The 20,570-nt window shown below is 46.2% G+C and overlaps 37 non-coding genes and 1 pseudogene across 37 annotated transcripts; all 38 read right to left on the bottom strand.

The window, feature by feature from the left end:
• Positions 1-347: 347 nt before the first annotated feature.
• LOC147202834 (uncharacterized) lies at positions 348-19,571 on the bottom strand (annotated as a pseudogene).
• Positions 3,222-3,293, bottom strand: trnap-ugg (transfer RNA proline (anticodon UGG)). The gene has a single exon. It is a non-coding gene; the product is annotated as a tRNA-Pro (tRNA).
• trnap-ugg (transfer RNA proline (anticodon UGG)) lies at positions 3,384-3,455 on the bottom strand. Its single transcript has one exon. It is a non-coding gene; the product is annotated as a tRNA-Pro (tRNA).
• Positions 3,546-3,617, bottom strand: trnap-cgg (transfer RNA proline (anticodon CGG)). Its single transcript has one exon. It is a non-coding gene; the product is annotated as a tRNA-Pro (tRNA).
• trnap-cgg (transfer RNA proline (anticodon CGG)) lies at positions 3,708-3,780 on the bottom strand. Its single transcript has one exon. It is a non-coding gene; the product is annotated as a tRNA-Pro (tRNA).
• trnap-cgg (transfer RNA proline (anticodon CGG)) lies at positions 3,871-3,942 on the bottom strand. The gene has a single exon. It is a non-coding gene; the product is annotated as a tRNA-Pro (tRNA).
• trnap-ugg (transfer RNA proline (anticodon UGG)) lies at positions 4,027-4,098 on the bottom strand. Its single transcript has one exon. It is a non-coding gene; the product is annotated as a tRNA-Pro (tRNA).
• trnap-ugg (transfer RNA proline (anticodon UGG)) lies at positions 4,189-4,260 on the bottom strand. Its single transcript has one exon. It is a non-coding gene; the product is annotated as a tRNA-Pro (tRNA).
• On the bottom strand, positions 4,351-4,422 carry trnap-ugg (transfer RNA proline (anticodon UGG)). The gene has a single exon. It is a non-coding gene; the product is annotated as a tRNA-Pro (tRNA).
• On the bottom strand, positions 4,674-4,745 carry trnap-cgg (transfer RNA proline (anticodon CGG)). The gene has a single exon. It is a non-coding gene; the product is annotated as a tRNA-Pro (tRNA).
• Positions 4,836-4,907, bottom strand: trnap-cgg (transfer RNA proline (anticodon CGG)). The gene has a single exon. It is a non-coding gene; the product is annotated as a tRNA-Pro (tRNA).
• Positions 4,998-5,069, bottom strand: trnap-cgg (transfer RNA proline (anticodon CGG)). The gene has a single exon. It is a non-coding gene; the product is annotated as a tRNA-Pro (tRNA).
• On the bottom strand, positions 5,160-5,231 carry trnap-cgg (transfer RNA proline (anticodon CGG)). The gene has a single exon. It is a non-coding gene; the product is annotated as a tRNA-Pro (tRNA).
• On the bottom strand, positions 5,316-5,387 carry trnap-ugg (transfer RNA proline (anticodon UGG)). Its single transcript has one exon. It is a non-coding gene; the product is annotated as a tRNA-Pro (tRNA).
• On the bottom strand, positions 5,478-5,549 carry trnap-cgg (transfer RNA proline (anticodon CGG)). Its single transcript has one exon. It is a non-coding gene; the product is annotated as a tRNA-Pro (tRNA).
• trnap-ugg (transfer RNA proline (anticodon UGG)) lies at positions 5,640-5,711 on the bottom strand. Its single transcript has one exon. It is a non-coding gene; the product is annotated as a tRNA-Pro (tRNA).
• trnap-cgg (transfer RNA proline (anticodon CGG)) lies at positions 5,802-5,873 on the bottom strand. Its single transcript has one exon. It is a non-coding gene; the product is annotated as a tRNA-Pro (tRNA).
• trnap-cgg (transfer RNA proline (anticodon CGG)) lies at positions 5,964-6,035 on the bottom strand. The gene has a single exon. It is a non-coding gene; the product is annotated as a tRNA-Pro (tRNA).
• Positions 6,126-6,197, bottom strand: trnap-cgg (transfer RNA proline (anticodon CGG)). The gene has a single exon. It is a non-coding gene; the product is annotated as a tRNA-Pro (tRNA).
• Positions 6,282-6,353, bottom strand: trnap-cgg (transfer RNA proline (anticodon CGG)). The gene has a single exon. It is a non-coding gene; the product is annotated as a tRNA-Pro (tRNA).
• On the bottom strand, positions 6,444-6,515 carry trnap-ugg (transfer RNA proline (anticodon UGG)). The gene has a single exon. It is a non-coding gene; the product is annotated as a tRNA-Pro (tRNA).
• Positions 6,606-6,677, bottom strand: trnap-cgg (transfer RNA proline (anticodon CGG)). The gene has a single exon. It is a non-coding gene; the product is annotated as a tRNA-Pro (tRNA).
• Positions 6,768-6,839, bottom strand: trnap-ugg (transfer RNA proline (anticodon UGG)). Its single transcript has one exon. It is a non-coding gene; the product is annotated as a tRNA-Pro (tRNA).
• Positions 6,930-7,001, bottom strand: trnap-cgg (transfer RNA proline (anticodon CGG)). Its single transcript has one exon. It is a non-coding gene; the product is annotated as a tRNA-Pro (tRNA).
• Positions 7,092-7,163, bottom strand: trnap-cgg (transfer RNA proline (anticodon CGG)). The gene has a single exon. It is a non-coding gene; the product is annotated as a tRNA-Pro (tRNA).
• Positions 7,254-7,325, bottom strand: trnap-cgg (transfer RNA proline (anticodon CGG)). The gene has a single exon. It is a non-coding gene; the product is annotated as a tRNA-Pro (tRNA).
• trnap-cgg (transfer RNA proline (anticodon CGG)) lies at positions 7,416-7,487 on the bottom strand. The gene has a single exon. It is a non-coding gene; the product is annotated as a tRNA-Pro (tRNA).
• Positions 7,572-7,643, bottom strand: trnap-ugg (transfer RNA proline (anticodon UGG)). Its single transcript has one exon. It is a non-coding gene; the product is annotated as a tRNA-Pro (tRNA).
• trnap-cgg (transfer RNA proline (anticodon CGG)) lies at positions 7,734-7,805 on the bottom strand. The gene has a single exon. It is a non-coding gene; the product is annotated as a tRNA-Pro (tRNA).
• On the bottom strand, positions 7,894-7,965 carry trnap-cgg (transfer RNA proline (anticodon CGG)). The gene has a single exon. It is a non-coding gene; the product is annotated as a tRNA-Pro (tRNA).
• On the bottom strand, positions 8,056-8,127 carry trnap-cgg (transfer RNA proline (anticodon CGG)). The gene has a single exon. It is a non-coding gene; the product is annotated as a tRNA-Pro (tRNA).
• Positions 8,213-8,284, bottom strand: trnap-cgg (transfer RNA proline (anticodon CGG)). Its single transcript has one exon. It is a non-coding gene; the product is annotated as a tRNA-Pro (tRNA).
• trnap-cgg (transfer RNA proline (anticodon CGG)) lies at positions 8,369-8,440 on the bottom strand. The gene has a single exon. It is a non-coding gene; the product is annotated as a tRNA-Pro (tRNA).
• Positions 8,531-8,602, bottom strand: trnap-ugg (transfer RNA proline (anticodon UGG)). Its single transcript has one exon. It is a non-coding gene; the product is annotated as a tRNA-Pro (tRNA).
• trnap-ugg (transfer RNA proline (anticodon UGG)) lies at positions 8,693-8,764 on the bottom strand. The gene has a single exon. It is a non-coding gene; the product is annotated as a tRNA-Pro (tRNA).
• trnap-ugg (transfer RNA proline (anticodon UGG)) lies at positions 8,855-8,926 on the bottom strand. Its single transcript has one exon. It is a non-coding gene; the product is annotated as a tRNA-Pro (tRNA).
• On the bottom strand, positions 9,017-9,088 carry trnap-cgg (transfer RNA proline (anticodon CGG)). Its single transcript has one exon. It is a non-coding gene; the product is annotated as a tRNA-Pro (tRNA).
• On the bottom strand, positions 9,179-9,250 carry trnap-cgg (transfer RNA proline (anticodon CGG)). Its single transcript has one exon. It is a non-coding gene; the product is annotated as a tRNA-Pro (tRNA).
• Positions 19,572-20,570: the final 999 nt, after the last annotated feature.

Raw genomic sequence — 20,570 nt, 5'->3', positions numbered from 1 at the left:
TTTAATCAATTCAGTAGTGAGTTCTTCAATGAACATTTGGGAAAAAAAATGTTTTTTTAAAATCAATTACTGAATTATACTTTGGGTCGCACAGTGACCGCCTGGTTAGCACATTCGCCTCATGGTACAGAGGTCTAAAATTCAGTTCTGGGCTCCGACCTTCCTGTATGGAGTTTGCATATTCTTCCCATGCCCGCGTGGGTTTTCTCCGGGTACTCCTGTTTCCTCCCACGTTCCAAAAACATGCATGATAGGTTGATTGAACACTCAAAATTGTCCCTCAGTGTACTTGTGAGGGTGAATCTTGACTTTTTGGCTGGAAAAGACAAATATATATATATATATATATATATATATATTGGCCGGCAATATCAATGACAAAATAGTCCGTTCCCGTAATCACCTAACACATCCTACATACGTTATGATCATGTATATTGAACACTGCAGATTACAGTGAACACTGTACTAACTATTCTTCATGAGAAACATGATGTCTCGTCAATACCTTTCGATGCCACAAGATGGCAGCAGCTAAGCACTCAGTAGATTTTCAAATGCCAAACTAAGTCCCCTTTTTTTGAGGATCACTTGAGTCCAGGACGTTCCGTGAGCCCAAAGCTGACCTCTTCTCTTTGGATGGAGCTGTCGGGAGCCGGCTGACGAGGAGTGGCCGGATGGTCGACGGGCGAGGAGGCCCTCAGAGGCCTGAAGGAGATATCTTCAGAGGTGTTGCTGTCAGGAGAGACGACAATTAATGTAGGAAGGAGAGAGACGAAATTAAGGTGCTCTGCACATTCTGTGCTGTTGATTGATAACGTGTTCTCTTGATTCGCTACAGGTACGTCCAATTAAAAAAATAATAAATCAAATGGATCGCAGCACATTCGAGCCTAAGGAGAGTGTTCCATCAGGCACTATGACGCCCCCAAATGTAATCATTTTTAAACAATGCGCATTATAAATGCTAAGTTTTGCCATGACAATGTTAACAGTTCACTAAGTAGGTCCAAAACAGACAAAAAAGAAATACATCGTGAAATCCATATAAATAAAAACAAGCAGACTGTTTACGTGAAGTCAAATCCGTAGATGTATTTGTGAAATAAATTAATAGGTTTGTTGAATTTTTCTGCAAAAATTGCACTTTCCTTTAAGTTGTGGCAAAACCAGTTGACAGTTTTACATTCAGTGGGGTTGTCAGCATCTGTTGAATGTAATCAAGTAACTTCATCTAGCTTAGTTACTTTTTTAAATCAAATAATCCGTGAAGTTAATTTTGTGTGGCATCACTGAACATGGGTGACAAAAACGTCTTCTCTTTTTCAACCTCGCAGTTGCACGAATGGACAATTGTGACCAGTCAGGTATTTTTCATTCAAGCTCACCACTCAAGGACTTTGCTACTCAAAACCTCCATCTTGGTCTGCAGCTGAGTGACTTTGCCCCGGAGATTGGTCACCTCCCTGGCGTTCACCACGCTGCCAAAGTAAAACGCATTTGAAGCAAAATCTCTTCAAACAAACGTCCCCAACACCCACCCTCAAGTCTTACATCTTGTTGTCGGCCAGGGTGAGCATGTGATGTAGGGCCTTGAGCTCCGCCTCCTTCTCGCTGGCCTCCCGGTGGGCTTGGAACATCTCCTGTCGATTGGCGGCCATCATGGCCTGCATGTTGCGCACCGCCAGCTTTTCGCTCCTCAGGTGCTCCTTGAGAAGAGCCGCCTCCGTGAGAGCGTCCTCCTGTCTCGTGGTCGCCTGGACAGCAAGCAGAAAGGTGGTGGGAGGTAGGCAAGTGTCAATTCTTGGTTATTGTATTTAAGTCGATTGTTTTTTGTTTTTTCTTTTTAGGTGTCTGGATTAGGTTTGGAACAAATGATTATTTTAATAATGGAATAATCTGTTGAGTATTTTGGTGATTAATCAATAAGTCATATAAAACAAAAACAGGTTTTAATTTCAATCGCTTTATGGGGAAAAAAATCAACATTAATTCAAATTGAGAGTGCGGACAACGCACAAACTAATTGGGGTTAAAATTGGTTTGTAACGTCAGAAAATGAGCAAAAAAATTTGAATGTTTTCCAAAGTAAAAAAAAGTAGCTTTTTGGAAATCTCTGATTTTCAACTCGACACATAAGACATTCTTTTCTGTATATAATTGACAGTAAACGTTTTTTTTTTTTCAGCACACTTCAGTGTGTTTTATTTGTTGTTTTTTTTTTTTCGAAATCGAGCCTCACCCTCTCCAGTTCCATATTCGCCTGCAAAAGTTGACGGGCGGCGATTTCCTTGTCCGAGTCCATTTTGACGCAGACTTCTCTGACCGACGCCAGGTCGGCCAAGAGAGATGCTTTTTCCTCCTGAAGGACACGAATCTCCTCTTCGAGTTGGGACATCCCTTGGGTCAACGATGCGACTTGTGTCTTGTATGTGTGCAAGTCCTGCATGTGCTAGAAAGGCAAAGACAAATAGTTTTGAGTCAGCTGGCTAGCAACCAGTCCTAGGAGGGGGAACCTTGCATCTTGCCCAAAAACAGCCAGGATGGACTCCCAACATTCCCGTGACCCTCAAGAAGTGCTCCAGAAAATGATGGATGGTTGAACTGTGGTCATACCTGCTGAATCTCTTGCACCTTGCGGCCAAGAGCTTCGCGCAGGTGCTGGCGTTCCGTCTCGGATGAGATGAGCTCCAGGCGGACAGAGCCAATGAATTCCTCCACCTGCTGCAGCCGCTGCTCCCGCTCCTGCACGTCCGAGCGGGCTGTGCGGAAGCGCTCCACAAGGTCCAGGTTCTCTTGATTCTGCAAGGGAACACATGCATCAGAGAACTCCTTTGGGGTTTCTCGTACCCGCAGCGAGAAGCGTATGACCCCTTGTCACATGGGCCACCGTAATTGGCAGAGAAAAAGGGCAAAACATTTAAAAGGGGGACTCATCCGGGATTTGAACTCAGGACATGACACCCAAAGCAAGAATCATACTATTAGACCAGCATAGGCAAGTGTAAGACCCCCTGCTATCAAGTGACACCAAATTAGGGTGGTCCAAGCCTGGTAGAACCCTTTAAAGCAGGGCTCGTCCGGGACCTCTCACACCCGAAGCGAGAATCATACGACTAGACCAACGAGCCACAGAGGAATCTACATGATGCCCTGATTTGTCACATAGGCTGTCAGATTAGCCTGGAATGGGTTGGGGCTGGGTAAAAGTCTTTAAAGCAGGGCTCGTCCGGGAATTGAACCCGGGACCTCTCACACCCAAAGCGAGAATCATACCACTAGACCAACGAGCCACGGAGGAATCTACATGATGCCCTGATTTGTCACATAGGCTGTCAGATTAGCCTGGAATGGGTTGGGGCAGGGTAAAAGTCTTTAAAGCAGGGCTCGTCCGGGAATTGAACCCGGGACCTCTCACACCCAAAGCGAGAATCATACCACTAGACCAACGAGCCACGGAGGAATCTACATGATGCCCTGATTTGTCACATAGGCTGTCAGATTAGCCTGGAATGGGTTGGGGCAGGGTAAAAGTCTTTAAAGCAGGGCTCGTCCGGGAATTGAACCCGGGACCTCTCACACCCGAAGCGAGAATCATACGACTAGACCAACGAGCCACAGAGGAATCTACATGATGCCCTGATTTGTCACATAGGCTGTCAGATTAGCCTGGAAGGGGTTGGGGCAGGGTAAAAGTCTTTAAAGGAGGGCTCGTCCGGGAATTTGAACCCGGGACCTCTCACACCCGAAGCGAGAATCATACGACTAGACCAACGAGCCACGGAGGAATCTACATTATGCCGTTACTTGTCACATAGGCTATCAGATTAGCCTGGAATGGGTTGGGGCAGGGTAAAAGTCTTTAAAGCAGGGCTCGTCCGGGAATTGAACCCGGGACCTCTCACACCCGAAGCGAGAATCATACGACTAGACCAACGAGCCACAGATGAATGTACATGATACCCGTATTTGTCACAAATGACACCCCTGGTAGGGGGAGGGCAAACTAAAAATCATTTTCAAGGAGGGCTCGTCCGGGAATTGAACGCGGGACCTCTCACACCCAAAGCGAGAATCATACCACTAGATCAACGAGCCACGGAGGGATCTACATGATGCCCTGATTTGTCACATAGGCTGTCAGATTAGCCTGGAATGGGTTGGGGCAGGGTAAAAGTCTTTAAAGAAGGGCTCGTCGGGGAATTGAACCCAGGACCTCTCACACCCAAAGCGAGAATCATACCACTAGACCAACGAGCCACGGAGGAATCTACATGATGCCCTGATTTGTCACATAGGCTGTCAGATTAGCCTGGAATGGGTTGGGGCAGGGTAAAAGTCTTTAAAGCAGGGCTCGTCCGGGAATTGAACCCGGGACCTCTCACACCCAAAGCGAGAATCATACCACTAGACCAACGAGCCACGGAGGGATCTACATGATGCCCCGATTTGTCACATAGGCTGTCAGATTAGCCTGGAATGGGTTGGGGCAGGGTAAAAGTCTTTAAAGAAGGGCTCATCGGGAATTGAACCCGGGACCTCTCACACCCAAAGCGAGAATCATACCACTAGACCAGCGAGCCACGGAGGAATCTACATGATGCCCTGATTTGTCACATAGGCTGTCAGATTAGCCTGGAATGGGTTGGGGCAGGGTAAAAGTCTTTAAAGCAGGGCTCGTCCGGGAATTGAACCCGGGACCTCTCACACCCGAAGCGAGAATCATACGACTAGACCAACGAGCCACAGAGGAATCTACATGATGCCCTGATTTGTCACATAGGCTGTCAGATTAGCCTGGAAGGGGTTGGGGCAGGGTAAAAGTCTTTAAAGCAGGGCTCGTCCGGGAATTGAACCCGGGACCTCTCACACCCGAAGCGAGAATCATACCACTAGACCAACGAGCCACGGAGGAATCTACATGATGCCCTGATTTGTCACATAGGCTGTCAGATTAGCCTGGAATGGGTTGGGGCAGGGTAAAAGTCTTTAAAGCAGGGCTCATCCGGGAATTGAACCCGGGACCTCTCACACCCGAAGCGAGAATCATACGACTAGACCAACGAGCCACAGAGGAATCTACATGATGCCCTGATTTGTCACATAGGCTGTCAGATTAGCCTGGAATGGGTTGGGGCAGGGTAAAAGTCTTTAAAGCAGGGCTCGTCCGGGAATTGAACCCAGGACCTCTCACACCCGAAGCGAGAATCATACGACTAGACCAACGAGCCACAGATGAATGTACATGATACCCGTATTTGTCACAAATGACACCCCTGGTAGGGGGAGGGCAAACTAAAAATCATTTTCAAGGAGGGCTCGTCCAGGAATTGAACCCGGGACCTCTCACACCCAAAGCGAGAATCATACCACTAGACCAACGAGCCACGGAGGGATCTACATGATGCCGTTATTTGTCACATAGGCTGTCAGATTAGCCTGGAATGGGTTGGGGCGGGGTAAAAGTCTTTAAAGCAGGGCTCGTCCGGGAATTGAACCCGGGACCTCTCACACCCGAAGCGAGAATCATACGACTAGACCAACGAGCCACAGAGGAATCTACATGATACCCTGATTTGTCACATAGGCTGTCAGATTAGCCTGGAAGGGGTTGGGGCAGGGTAAAAGTCTTTAAAGCAGGGCTCGTCCGGGAATTGAACCCGGGACCTCTCACACCCAAAGCGAGAATCATACCACTAGACCAACGAGCCACGGAGGGATCTACATGATGCCCTGATTTGTCACATAGGCTGTCAGATTAGCCTGGAATGGGTTGGGGCGGGGTAAAAGTCTTTAAAGCAGGGCTCGTCCGGGAATTGAACGCGGGACCTCTCACACCCGAAGCGAGAATCATACCACTAGACCAACGAGCCACGGAGGAATCTACATGATGCCCTGATTTGTCACATAGGCTGTCAGATTAGCCTGGAATGGGTTGGGGCAGGGTAAAAGTCTTTAAAGCAGGGCTCATCCGGGAATTGAACCCGGGACCTCTCACACCCGAAGCGAGAATCATACGACTAGACCAACGAGCCACAGAGGAATCTACATGATGCCCTGATTTGTCACATAGGCTGTCAGATTAGCCTGGAAGGGGTTGGGGCAGGGTAAAAGTCTTTAAAGCAGAGCTCGTCCGGGAATTGAACCCGGGACCTCTCACACCCGAAGCGAGAATCATACGACTAGACCAACGAGCCACAGATGAATGTACATGATACCCGTATTTGTCACAAATGACACCCCTGGTAGGGGGAGGGCAAACTAAAAATCATTTTCAAGGAGGGCTCGTTCGGGATTTGAACCCGGGACCTCTCACACCCGAAGCGAGAATCATACTACTAGACCAACGAGCCACGGAGGAATCTACATGATGCCGTTATTTGTCACATAGGCTGTCAGATTAGCCTGGAAGGGGTTGGGGCAGGGTAAAAGTCTTTAAAGCAGGGCTCGTCCGGGAATTGAACCCGGGACCTCTCACACCCAAAGCGAGAATCATACCACTAGACCAACGAGCCACGGAGGGATCTACATGATGCCCTGATTTGTCACATAGGCTGTCAGATTAGCCTGGAATGGGTTGGGGCGGGGTAAAAGTCTTTAAAGCAGGGCTCGTCCAGGAATTGAACCCGGGACCTCTCACACCCGAAGCGAGAATCATACCACTAGACCAACGAGCCACGGAGGAATCTACATGATGCCCTGATTTGTCACATAGGCTGTCAGATTAGCCTGGAATGGGTTGGGGCAGGGTAAAAGTCTTTAAAGCAGGGCTCGTCCGGGAATTGAACCCGGGACCTCTCACACCCAAAGCGAGAATCATACCACTAGACCAACGAGCCACGGAGGGATCTACATGATGCCCTGATTTGTCACATAGGCTGTCAGATTAGCCTGGAATGGGTTGGGGCGGGGTAAAAGTCTTTAAAGCAGGGCTCGTCCAGGAATTGAACCCGGGACCTCTCACACCCGAAGCGAGAATCATACCACTAGACCAACGAGCCACGGAGGAATCTACATGATGCCCTGATTTGTCACATAGGCTGTCAGATTAGCCTGGAATGGGTTGGGGCAGGGTAAAAGTCTTTAAAGCAGGGCTCATCCGGGAATTGAACCCGGGACCTCTCACACCCGAAGCGAGAATCATACGACTAGACCAACGAGCCACAGAGGAATCTACATGATGCCCTGATTTGTCACATAGGCTGTCAGATTAGCCTGGAAGGGGTTGGGGCAGGGTAAAAGTCTTTAAAGCAGGGCTCGTCCGGGAATTGAACCCGGGACCTCTCACACCCGAAGCGAGAATCATACGACTAGACCAACGAGCCACAGAGGAATCTACATGATGCCCTGATTTGTCACATAGGCTGTCAGATTAGCCTGGAATGGGTTGGGGCAGGGTAAAGGTCTTTAAAGCAGGGCTCGTCCGGGAATTGAACCCAGGACCTCTCACACCCGAAGCGAGAATCATACGACTAGACCAACGAGCCACAGATGAATGTACATGATACCCGTATTTGTCACAAATGACACCCCTGGTAGGGGGAGGGCAAACTAAAAATCATTTTCAAGGAGGGCTCGTCCAGGAATTGAACCCGGGACCTCTCACACCCAAAGCGAGAATCATACCACTAGACCAACGAGCCACGGAGGGATCTACATGATGCCGTTATTTGTCACATAGGCGGTCAGATTAGCCTGGAATGGGTTGGGGCGGGGTAAAAGTCTTTAAAGCAGGGCTCGTCCGGGAATTGAACCCGGGACCTCTCACACCCGAAGCGAGAATCATACGACTAGACCAACGAGCCACAGAGGAATCTACATGATACCCTGATTTGTCACATAGGCTGTCAGATGACACGAAGGGGTTGGGGCAGGGTAAAAGTCTTTAAAGGAGGGCTCATCCGGGAATTGAACCCGGGACCTCTCACACCCGAAGCGAGAATCATACGACTAGACCAACGAGCCACAGAGGAATCTACATGATGCCCTGATTTGTCACATAGGCTGTCACATTAGCCTGGAAGGGGTTGGGGCAGGGTAAAAGTCTTTAAAGCAGGGCTCGTCCGGGAATTGAACCCGGGACCTCTCACACCCGAAGCAAGAATCATACCACTAGACCAACGAGCCACAGAGGAATCTACATTATGTCGTTATGTGTCACATAGGCTGTCAGATTAGCCTGGAATGGGGCAGGGTGAAAGTCTTTAAAGCAGGGCTCGTCCGGGAATTGAACCCGGGACCTCTCACACCCGAAGCGAGAATCATACGACTAGACCAACGAGCCACAGATGAATGTACATGATACCCGTATTTGTCACAAATGACACCCCTGGTAGGGGGAGGGCAAACTAAAAATCATTTTCAAGGAGGGCTCGTCCGGGATTTGAACCCGGGACCTCTCACACCCGAAGCGAGAATCATACTACTAGACCAACGAGCCACGGAGGAATCTACATGATGCCGTTATTTGTCACATAGGCTGTCAGATTAGCCTGGAAGGGGTTGGGGCAGGGTAAAAGTCTTTAAAGCAGGGCTCGTCCGGGAATTGAACCCGGGACCTCTCACACCCAAAGCGAGAATCATACCACTAGACCAACGAGCCACGGAGGGATCTACATGATGCCCTGATTTGTCACATAGGCTGTCAGATTAGCCTGGAATGGGTTGGGGCAGGGTAAAAGTCTTTAAAGAAGGGCTCGTCCGGGAATTGAACCCTGGACCTCTCACACCCAAAGCGAGAATCATACCACTAGACCAACGAGCCACGGAGGAATCTACATGATGCCCTGATTTGTCACATAGGCTGTCAGATTAGCCTGGAAGGGGTTGGGGCAGGGTAAAAGTCTTTAAAGAAGGGCTCGTCCGGGAATTGAACCCGGGACCTCTCACACCCAAAGCGAGAATCATACCACTAGACCAACGAGCCACGGAGGGATCTACATGATGCCCTGATTTGTCACATAGGCTGTCAGATTAGCCTGGAATTGGTTGGGGCAGGGTAAAAGTCTTTAAAGCAGGGCTCGTCCGGGAATTGAACCCGGGACCTCTCACACCCGAAGCGAGAATCATACGACTAGACCAACGAGCCACAGAGGAATCTACATTATGCCGTTTTGTGTCACATAGGCTGTCAGATTAGCCTGGAATGGGTTGGGGCAGGGTAAAAGTCTTTAAAGCAGGGCTCGTCCGGGAATTGAACCCGGGACCTCTCACACCCGAAGCGAGAATCATACGACTAGACCAACGAGCCACAGAGGTGCGTGCATGATGCCCTTATTTGTCACATAGGCTGTTGAATAACCCAGCTGGGAGTTCAGGCCAAGGAAAACCCTTTAAAAATGTGTCACAATATAATCCAGGTTTAGTCCGTACTCTGGCTGCAGCGTTTTGTGCCAGCCGAAGAATTTATTTCGAGACTGGAAGAAGCCTGCCGAGGGAGTCAATAATCATCCTCCTGAATTGCACTTTTCTCTTGCCTTTGTCTGCAAGATGTTCTCAATCCTGGACACCGTATCGACATAAGAATGGACTCTCTGTTTTAGCGCCTCCCGCTCACGTAAAGCCTCCTCCATCTTCTCATGGGCAGCCTGGACAAAAAAACGATTCGGTTTGAATCAAGTGTGACTTCACCCGGTGAGCAGCCTATTTACGTCCTGACTTGCTTCTCCTGCGTCATGGCGGCCACGTCGTCCTGCAGCCTCCTATAATCACCGATGATCAATTCGTTGTCTCTTGTGAGTCGCAACAGCGCCTCCTGATGGGTCTCCAGCATCCTGTGAGTGGCCTGCTCCCTCTCCTGGCTCTTCAGTTCCACGTCCAGCTGTCTGTCATGCAAAAATCAGCAGATTACACGATCCGTGTAGATGTTGGTTGCCTCTTGGGGAATGAATATACTCACATCAGAAGTGCAATTCGTTTTTGTTTAGGCTCTTTTCCTGAAGAAAATAGTGTGCTATTAGCGCATCTATGTGTCGAAATGGCTTCAATACAACAATATGGAAGCAACCTTCTTGCCAAGCTGCTCCTGGAGAACCGCCAGTCTCTTAGTCTTGGTCGCCACCTCCTCCTCCAGGACGTTCTTTCTTATTTTCAACGCCGAGAAAGAAATGCGAAGGACCTCGGCTTCCTGCTTGTGCTGGTAAACCTGCTGACTCAGCGAATCTGGCAAAAACCCATTTTGCAGAAATCGAGCCCCCCAAAAAAATGAGACAAAGGTCTACGAATGGAATGAGTGCTGTATCCGTACCGATTATGTCCTTCAGTTTTTCCATCTGCGAGTGAGTGGAGTCTAACTCGTTGTTCTTTATAGACAGCATGTGTTGGAGGTCCAAAAGCGCGTAGTGAATCTGCTCTTGCTGTTGCCTTGAGACAAGATGACGTGTCATTCATCGAATTACAGCGGTAACTTGACTTAGTTGTTCCAGATGCGAGCTGTCACTTTGTCTTTTTTTTTTTGTGTGTGTGTGTTTTTGTTTTTGCTTTGTGTTGCGAGCAAAAACTTAAGTGAAGCCCCTTTCACACTGCACTTAGCATGGCACGGTGTGCCGGATCCCTGCTGGGTAGACTTGGGACTCTGTTTTACAGCCTTGCCCGCCAACAATTGTGACAGTGCAAATTGTTTCCAGTTATTTTCAGACAATTTCTACAAAGCAGGTGATGTCTATTGAATCAAAGTTTGAAATCATGAAACTTGGGACATTCCTAAATCAAGCTACCGCTGTTCTGTTCATTAGTTTCAACGCCATTGATACTGCTGGAAACCAAACCTAAGACCGGAGGCCGCTTTTCTCTGCCATACCACCTCCTCCGGATTCTGGACCAGCGCGGCAGAACGGGCATTCATCTGCCGCTCCAAATCCCGTTCGTGGTTCCGTAACTCAAAAACCTGTGAACGCAGCTCCAGGTTCTCCTGCTCCAGCTTCATCCCGCAACACACAAATAGAACGAGTGAGAAGTAAGTCAGATGAAGATGATACCGGCAACAACGTATTCTTTGTCCACCTAGCAAACAATTGCATGACGTGCTGTTTGTAATCTTTAAAAGTTTGACGTGCCGTCGTAAATGGACGATCCCCACATTGGAATCGGATAGTTTTGTTTTGTTCAGTCAATGAATACACAATTAATTAGGGTATTATTCTGTGGGGGATCTTTTTTTTTCTACCTCAAATCAGGGTTGTAATAGTTTTGAATTTTTTATTATAGTTTTTATTCAATTTTGACTTTAAAAGAAAAGTTAATTTTAATGGCTCTTTATGGCAAGTTTGTTCAATTTTATTTTTCAAAAAATGCTTCTTTTTGGTTACATTTATATTAGTTTTACTTTTTTTAAATATATGGAGTATTTGTCAAGTGTGAGATTTAAAAAAAAAGATAAGTAATTGTGCAATAAACAAGAATAATTCTGAAATAAGTATTTGATGTTCCCTCTTCCCGACAAATGTACACAATACCAAAATAAATACCTTTCAAATAAACTTAAAACTAAAAGTTAACGATAATAACTGACAAAGATGAAAACGAAGGACATTTTGGTTATACTGTAGTTTGGAAGATACCATTTCAGTGAGTTTTCATTTTTTAAACAGGACTTTTTTTTTCAAAGCCCAAATGTTTTTTCCATGTTAGTTTTAGCTATTTTGTTTTTCGGTAACTATAATTACATTGGCTCCAAGTAAATACCATGACTATCAAAACCTACGTGTTTCAATATTCTATCATTGTTTTTGTTTTCTATCGAGTTCGCTGTTAATCAGAGTCAGCTTTCCCCACAGGTGAAAGGTTATTTCGGCTCAAATCAACGTTCAAATTTAGGAAAGCGGGTGTGTAGTGTGGTGTTGACAAATGGCGATGACACTGTGAATGACATTCTGCACCCCGAGAATCCGATTTTCCTGTCCACGTCCGTATGGCTGCGGGGAAATCGTGTCGCCCTGATAAAGACAAAAATGCCTCGTCAGTGCTTTGCAATGAGTGTCATGCCCCCCGCAAATCGAGCGTTGCTGTTTGAAATCGCTTCTGATGGTGCACAACAATAAATCGGGCCGATAAGAGAATCATCATGAAGCGCTTACCTTTAATTCCTCGCTGAGAGAGTCTTTTTCCGCCGTCACCCGCTGGATTTTTCTTTCGGCCAGTTGGAGCCTGTCTCTCAGTGTATTCAGCGCTTCAGCAGATGCGCTTGGGTCGTCACGCATCTGCTTTTGACGGAAGACGGGGACGTTTCGTGACCTTAACTTGGCACCGGGGCTTGGTTTAGCAAGCTGCGCAAACCTTCAATTCTTCCTTCAGGGAGTCATTTTCAGCAGTCAACCGCTGGATTTTTTCCTCTGCCAGTCTGAGTTTTGCTTTCAAGCCGGAAAGTTCCTCAGGTGGGCTTGAACTCTTCTTTTGCTGTAGTTGAGGAAATGTCGTGTTCTTGAATTGATAAATATTCTCAAAATTGAAAGAAAGTCTTCTGGTACCAACATTTAGTTCTTCCATCAGTGTCTCTTTTTCGGTTCTCACGTTGCGCAATTTTTCTTGAGCCAATCTGAGCGTGTCCTTCAGGTTGGAGATTTCTTCCGATGTATTGGAACGGGTCTTTTGCTGCGCATTAGGAAATATTTGAACTTGAATTTAATTCATATCCAGACAGACTTTTGGTGACTAACCTTCATCTCCTCAATCAGTGAATCTTTTTCCTCCGTAACCAGCTCGATTTTTGTTTCTGCCCGTTGAAGCTTCTCTTTAAGTTGAAGGACTTCGGCAGCCCCTTTCGCATTCCGGTCAGCACTTTGCAGCTGCTTTTATTCCCCAATGAGAAAAGTCGTCGTGATCAATTCTTATTGGTGCCAACGGCCAAGAATTTTCTCCATTGCTTACCTCCGCTTCCCGTTTGTGTTTCTCTTCGGTCAAGCGCTGGATTTTTTCTTCTGCCAGCCGCAGCTTGTCTTTCATGTTGGAGATTTGATCAGATATGTTGGCGCGAATCTTTTGCTATAAATTGGGAAATGTCGAGGTGTTCTATCGGCAATCTGGGCTTCTTTTTAAAAAAAATGTTTTTTCAGCGCTGAGATTTCGTCTGATTTTTTTCAACTCCTCGAAGAACGATTACCTTCAATTCCTCCAACTGCGAGTTTTTTTCTTCCGTCACTTGCTGGATTTTTTCTTCTGCCAGTCTGAGACTCTCCTTCAGCGCGGAGATTTCGGCGGATGTGCTTGAGGCGAGGCGCTCATTCTGCAGTTGCATTTCCTAAAAAAACAAAACAAAAAAAAAAGAGTAAATGCCATGTTTTATTTCATTCATCCATATGACGATGTACGACAATGCCAAAAAGGCGCTTGGGGGGGGGCGCCGACCTTCAGTTCCTCCGTCAGTGCATCTTTTTCGTTCGTCAGCCGCTTGATTTTTTCTTCGGCTAATCTGAGCTTCACTGTCAGTTTGACAACTTCAGAAGACGAAGCGGCGCTTCGGTCGGCACTTTGTTGCAGTTGCTGTCGTTGGAATATGAGGGCATTTTTGTACATGTGTGAAAAAAAAAAATTCTACAAGTTTACCGGACACCGAGGATGCGTTACCTCCAACTCCTCTGTCACCGCTTCTTTTTCAGCTTCGACCTGCTGAATTTTTTCTTCTGCCAGTCTGAGCTTCTGTTCCAGTTTCGCAATTTCCGCTGAGGTTTTTGAGTGCTGCTCGGCGTGCTTGAGCTGAATTTGCTGTGGAAAAGCAAATTGAGTGTATTACCTGAGTGGAGAGCAGACATCTTCCAGTACTTACCTTCAATTCCTCCATCTGTGCGTCTTTTTCATGTTTCACCCGCTGGAGTTTATCTTCCGCCATTTTGATCTTCTCTTCCAGTTTGAACATTTCAGCGGACGTTTTGGAGTTGCGCTCCTCATCCCGCTTTTGCTACGGATTAGAACACGTCGTGTTGTTGAATTTATCCATACGGAAAGTCTTCCAGTACAAACCTTAAATTCATCCATTTGTGCATCTTTTTTCGGCCGTCACCTGTTGGATCTTGTCTTCAGCCACTCTGAGCTTCTCTTTCAAATCGGAGATTTCAGCAGATGTGTCGGAGGCGTGTTGCTCGTACTGCAGCTGCTGTTGCTGCAGTCGAGATACGTCGATTAATTCAGAATTCCCGCAGCGTGGGTTCCGAAGTGCTGCAGTACTGACCTTCAGTTCCTCCATCAGTGAGTCTTTTTCATCCGTCATTTGCTGGATTTGTTCTTCCGCCGATTCGCGTTGCTCTTTCAGGTTTGCCATTTCATCCGACGTGCTCGGGCCGTCGTCGGCCGTCTGCGTCTGCATTTGCGAAAGATGGAAGACATTTATTTTTCTTATATTCAGATGAAGGTCAAAAGAATACGCAGATTGAGCGCTGGTTCGCAACCTCCGCTTGTTCCGTCTTCTTTTTCTTTGTCGCCTGTTTGAGCTCCTCTTTGAGTTTTGACATTTCAGCGGAATTCAGAGCGCGCTGCTTGTCGTGCTCTAGCTTCGCTCGCTACGGGTTACGAAACGAAGTTCATTGACATGCTCTTCATTTTAAGATTCGACATGGACATTGGAGACTCGCCCGTACTCGCCTTCAATTCCTCCCTCAGTTTATCTTTCTCCGATTGCGCCATCTTTTTCAGATTTTCTTTCAGTGTTGAGATCTCAGCCGAAGTTTTTGTATCGTGCTCCTCGTACTGCAGTTGCTTTTGCTGCAAAAATGCAACGTTGACAAATTCATTTACGACCGTCATGCCGGAACGCCGGAGGTCCTCTCGTACCGACCTTCAACTCCTCCATCAGTGAGTCTTTGTCAGAAGTCAACTGCTGGAGCTTTTCTTCTCCCTGTTGTCGTTCCGCTTGTAGTTTTGAGATTTCACTAGAGGCATCCGAGATTTGCTTTTCATGTTGCTCCTGCATTTGCTAAATGTTGGGAAATGCTCACATGTTTCTCCAATGTTAACTACACAAATCTTCATCCAGTACCAACCTTCAGTTCCTCCACCAGTGGATCTTTGGCAGTCGACGCCTGTGCGATTTTTTCCTGCTGCATTTTCTGCATGAGGAAACGCGGTTTGTACAAATCCCTGCAAAATTTCACTCGGATCCACAAGAAATGATCTTCGACCTACCTTCAATTGTTCCGTCTTTTTATCTTTCCCCGATTTCATCATCGTAATGTTCACTTCTGCCTTTTTAAGATTCTCCTTCAGTGTTGAGATCTCAGCAGAAGTTTTGGTTTTGTGCTCCTCGGACTGCAGCTGCTTTTGCTATAAAAAAATAAAAACACCATGTTGACAAGTTCATTTACGACTGTCATGCCGGCACGCAGGAAGTCCGCTCGTACCGACCTTCAACTCCTCCATCAGTGAGTCTTTTTCACAAGTCAACTGCTGGAGCTTTTCTTCTGCCTGTTGTCGCTCCACTTTTAGTTTCGAGATTTCCTTTTCATGTTGTTCCTGCATTTGCCAAACGTTGGGAAATGCGCGCATGCGTTCAAGTGCCATCACGATGTTACCTATGCAAGTTTTTCGTCCAGTACCAACCTTCAGTTCCTCCACCAGTGGATCTTTGGCAGTCGACGCCGGTCCGATTTTTTCCTGCTGCATTTGCTGCGTGAGGAAATCCGGTTTGTAGAAATCCCTGCAAAAATTTCGCGACGAGAAGCGATCTGTGACTTACCTTCAATTGTTCCGTCTTTTTATCGTTCCCCGATTTCAGCATCTGAATGATCACTTCTGCCTTTTTCAGATTTTCTTTCAGTGTCGAAATCTCAGCCGAAGTATTTGTATCCGGCTGCAGTTGCTTTTGCTACAACAATGTAATGTTGACAAAGTCATTTACGACTGTCGTGTCAGAACGCAGTAAGTCATCTCGTACCGACCTGCAACTCCTCCATCAGTGAGTCTTTTTTCAGAAGTTACAAGTGATCGGCGACCAACCTTCAATTCTTCCACGAGTGCGTCTTTTTCACTTGTCAGCTGCTGGATTTTCTCTTCTGCCCCTTTGAGTTGCTCCAGAAGGTCGGACACTTCTGAGGTGTATTGGTCACACTGCAGCTCCTTTTTCTGACGTTTTAAGAAAGAAAATAGGGCCAACTTGAAAACATCCAAATGTATGCGCGTTAGCGATGAACCACAGGCGGTCCCGCTGCACTAACCTGAAACTCCTCCATGAGCGAGTCTTTTTCAGCAGTCAAGAGCTGATTTTTTTCTTCCACCAGGCTTAGCTCCTCTTTCAGGTCCAGAAATTCATCAGGCATAGTCGAATCGCGCTGTTCGGGCTGCGCCTCCTTTCGTTAGAAATTAGCAATGATCTCTCTTAGGCATAGATAATATTAAGGTCAATATCAAGGTCGAAATGGACTTTACTGGGTTGCTGTTCCCGGAATTGCGTGTTTTTGACTGTGCTTTCTAAAAATCGGAACTCTACTGAATGGGGCTTGATCGAAAGTTGAGACCTGAAGCATTTGGCCAAAGATGACAGATTCAAAAGTCTGGTGAAAATGTGCAGGAATCGTCCAGGGACAGTCAGACTGGATTCTTTTTCGAGGATGTCACACTAAATGTTTTTTCAATCATGGCCATCAATCAGTACGAGCCAATTCTAGACCAAGTCAGAAAAGACGTTTAAAAACGTCTTTGGGAGTGAATGAGTAAAAAGAGTCATCATGATGCACAATGTGTCGACATACATGAGCCATTAGTACCAACCTGAAGTTCCTCCTCCACTCCATCTTTCCTTTTCTTGCGTTTTTCTTTCGTCTCTTGCAGGACTTGTTTGAAGGTCTTCTTCGGTTTTAGGATTTCGGGGGATGTGTTTGAGCTGTCGTGGGCCTTTTGCATTTTTTTGTGGGGTTAGAGGTTAAGAATAATCTGTCAAGATCAATAATAAGGCATTTGTCCAGTGGTACTCACCTTAAGTTCTTCCATCAGAGAGACTTTTTCTTTTGTCACCTGCTGGAGTTGTTCTTCTACCAGTCTGAGCTTCTGTCTCAGGTTCCGAATTTCAGTGGGTGGGTTTGAGCTTTGGTAGTCAAGACGCTGTTGTATTTTCATAAATTGACGTGATGTTGGGCAGCGAGTCCTGACAAACAGTACTCGCGAACATTAAAATTGGTCTCTTACCTCCGTGGCGTGACTTCTCTGCCTGTCTGAACTGCGACTGGGGTTGTTGGAGATCCAGAGGTTTTGATAATGTTCGGCCTCCTGATGAAAGTGATCCCTTTCCTCTTCCAAACTCTTGACAAAAGCATCCAGACGCGACGGCGAGCGTTCCCTTCCGCAAATGCCGTATTTCGTCCGCCAGCCTTCCAACTCCAGCACCACGACTTTCTCTGGGGAACAGTAGCTTGTGGCTCACCGCAACAGAATCCCAAGAGAAGTCCAAAATCCACTTCAGCTTACCAATGGACATCATCTTCTGCACTTTGTCCTGCAGTCTGCTTTTCTCTGCCGCTAGGAACTCCACCATCGCCTCAAATTTTTCATTTTGCTCTCTTAGATCCCGTAACTGATCTCCAAGTTGGGATTTTACAAACTCCTGGTCTGAAGCTTCCTGAAATGCAAATCCCTGCCAAAAAACAAAACAAAACCCCAAGAACAGCAAGACTGTTTAAAGAAGACCAAAGCCTGTTTCTCAGTGACTACGTTTTCAGTATTGCCATACTGACATTGCGAATGTTGTTCTGTTGGTGGGCAGTCCTCGACTCTTGTTCAACTGGTAGATCCAAAGCCTGCAATCGGGAATCAGGAGTGAAAAGGGCGATGGGTGAGGATTACCCGAGAACATACCAGCCAGTCCTCACCATTCTTTTTTTACTCAGCTGATCCTCCAAATCTTTAATGACTCCTTGTAGCTTTCGGATGATGTCCTGTTGGTGGAAGAAAAACAAAATCTTCACTGCTTGATGTTTCTCTCAGATGTGATCCAAGTGAACTCGGTTCGTCGTCACCTGAAGGTCTTGCAATTTCATTTCGGCCTTTTGGAGCTTTTGCTTCTTTTCCAGCTCCATCAACTTCGCTAGGTTGCGGATGTCCGTCATCTCTTGACACAGTTCGTGGTTCTTTGAAGTGAGCTCAGCCACTTTGCCGGAGGACTTGTGCTGCACTCCCTTGAGCTTCTGCTCCAGTGTGACGTTGGTCTCCTGCAGTTCATCAATCTGTGTACGGGCGACACGTGCCAACACGCAAAGAAAGTTGTAAACTAAATCTCTGGACAAATAAAACCGGCTGTGTCTCTGACCGACTGACTTGGTTATTTAAGTGTTGTATGTGCCCTTGAGAATTTTCCAGCGAGGTTTTTAATCTTGTAAGTTCCGCCTGCTGCAGGTCAGCTGCTTCCGGATCATCAGTTGGGGACTTGTTTGCATCTAAGGAAGGACAGAACAGGCAACACACACTGGACTTTAGATTGATTTTATTCATTCGATGCAGCCAATTGTGTTTTCATTTATTTCCTCTGACAAGCGTGAATCCCGTGAGGTGAAAGGTTATTTTTGGATTGCAATTACAGAACTCGGATGTGTCTTCTGCGCAAACACCGCAACCCAAAAGACCTACTTACCCACCGCCTGCACCCAACTGGTCAAATTTTTTTGACGCAGTTGACGGATGAGCCGGGCCTTTTCTTTGCAGTCCTTCTCCAGGCTGTGCATCTCTTGCAAATACTGCTTGTTCAAAGACTTCAGCAAAGCAAGGTCATTGTCCAGTTTGGTGATGTAGACCTTCAACTCTGGAACGAGAAATAAGATGTTTTGCCGGGTCACCGCCGCGCCTGATTATGGTCACACCCTGACATGACTCTTACCTCTGGTCACGTTGGCCTTCTCGCCCTTCACCGTCATGAGCTCAAGGTGAAGCTCTTGGTTCTCCCTGACCAGGTGGACATCACTGTTTTGGCTTTCTTTCTCCGATTTGTCCGTTGATCGTTGGGATTCGTGCAGGCTTTCGGTGGTGTGGACCAAATCGCTGCATCAACAAAATACCGATGATTTGATATGGAAAAATGCTATGAAAGTGAGCATCTGTCACAAACTATAAAAATATCAACGTACCCTACTCTTTCAGTAAACATGTATCACTTCAACATAATTCCATGTCAACAATTACTTCTTTCCAATTGGGGAAGGATTTGCTGCCATCTTGTGGCGTTTTATGGTATTACAAGGCATAGCATTTAAAAAATAGGCCAAGTAGGTGAGATTTTCAACTGAAAGCCGAGGATAGTTTCCACAGAGAACAATGTGAATAGGTGAATTCATGAATACCTAACCGTGAACGGGCAGGGGTTCGCTGTATTCAGGTTTTGAAAATATTTATATAAACAATTAGAAATATTGTTTGGGGAGGAGGACATTTATTATCCATACTTTTTATTTATTTATTTGATTTTTTTTTCATATCTTCCTCCCAAAAGCCTACAAAGAGTGTGGGTTCGGCTTACTCGCAATGACAAGAAGGGAGAAATGACAATTGCACCTGAAAAGTTGTTCAACAAGTGGCACAGACTCTTGTCCAAGATCGTGATTGTAGCCAAGCATGTGCAGACGACCTCTCAGCTTGGACCATTTCTTATCTTTGCTGATATCCATGGCGCTCTTCTGCCCAAATAAACCGATACATGTCATAAGACCCAGCGATTGCACATGGCTCGAGTGACAAATTGAACCTTCTTTAGCAACACAATTTGAATGTATGAAGTGTTCTTTGAAAAGATCACACTTCACGATGAAACTTGCTTGGAAGTGAAACAGAAGGACAGCCGTAATTAACAGTTTGACAGAAAGATTGAATGATAAATGATTAAAAAAAAAAGCAGGCCACCCATTATGTTTTGCAAAATTACTCAAGATAACCCAAACAAACATTTCATACCTACCAGCTGTGAGGAAAGGCTGTTTCCAAGTCTGTCCTTTTAGAAGCGGCTACTATTTGTAAAGTTCGTCTACCTGATGTATCCACCACACCCATTGGTTCCGATTCGTTTGTTGAACGAAGAAAATGTTTCGAACATTTTGGGGTATATGTTGTAATACCAGTCACGTTTCTCTTTTTTGGTGGGGGGGGGGGGGGGCGCGCCTCAACAGTTGTCAATCACTTGTGTGACAACCTGGCACCCGCTGCTAACAGAACACTATCGATCTAAATGGGTGTACTCGACTTTACAAAAAAGTACTGACTCGTTTATCCAAGTTTGGACCCATATTGGTTGGACCATTGTGCTTCTGCTGTGAAAATTTAGTTTGGGGAAGAAAAAAAAAACAATGACGACTTGTCTTTATGACGCTTTACATAACATGGGATCAAAGACTTGGTCATGAATACCTTCGTGATTTTTGTAAATACATTTGACAGTTTTAATGAATCATGTACAAACCTCGGGTACTGAAAAAAAATCGAAAGTGGCTTCACGGTACCTGTCACATTATTCGAATCGCTGGCCAGTTTAATTATGTTAGTTAGCCGATGACGTTACGCTACGCTCGCCGTAAATATTTGCCAACCTTTTATCTGCGGGCTAACACTGTCGCTTTCGTTTTTTTCTTCATGTGGCCTGTTAGTATAAAAATGTACATATATTCTTAACTATT

This window comes from Hippocampus guttulatus, chromosome 7, assembly GCF_054856545.1.
Source record: "Hippocampus guttulatus isolate MCC_2025c chromosome 7, RoL_Hgut_1.0, whole genome shotgun sequence".
NCBI lineage: Eukaryota > Metazoa > Chordata > Actinopteri > Syngnathiformes > Syngnathidae > Hippocampus > Hippocampus guttulatus.
The sequence above is the reverse complement of the archived record's forward strand: the minus strand, read 5'-3'. Positions and strand labels throughout refer to the sequence as shown.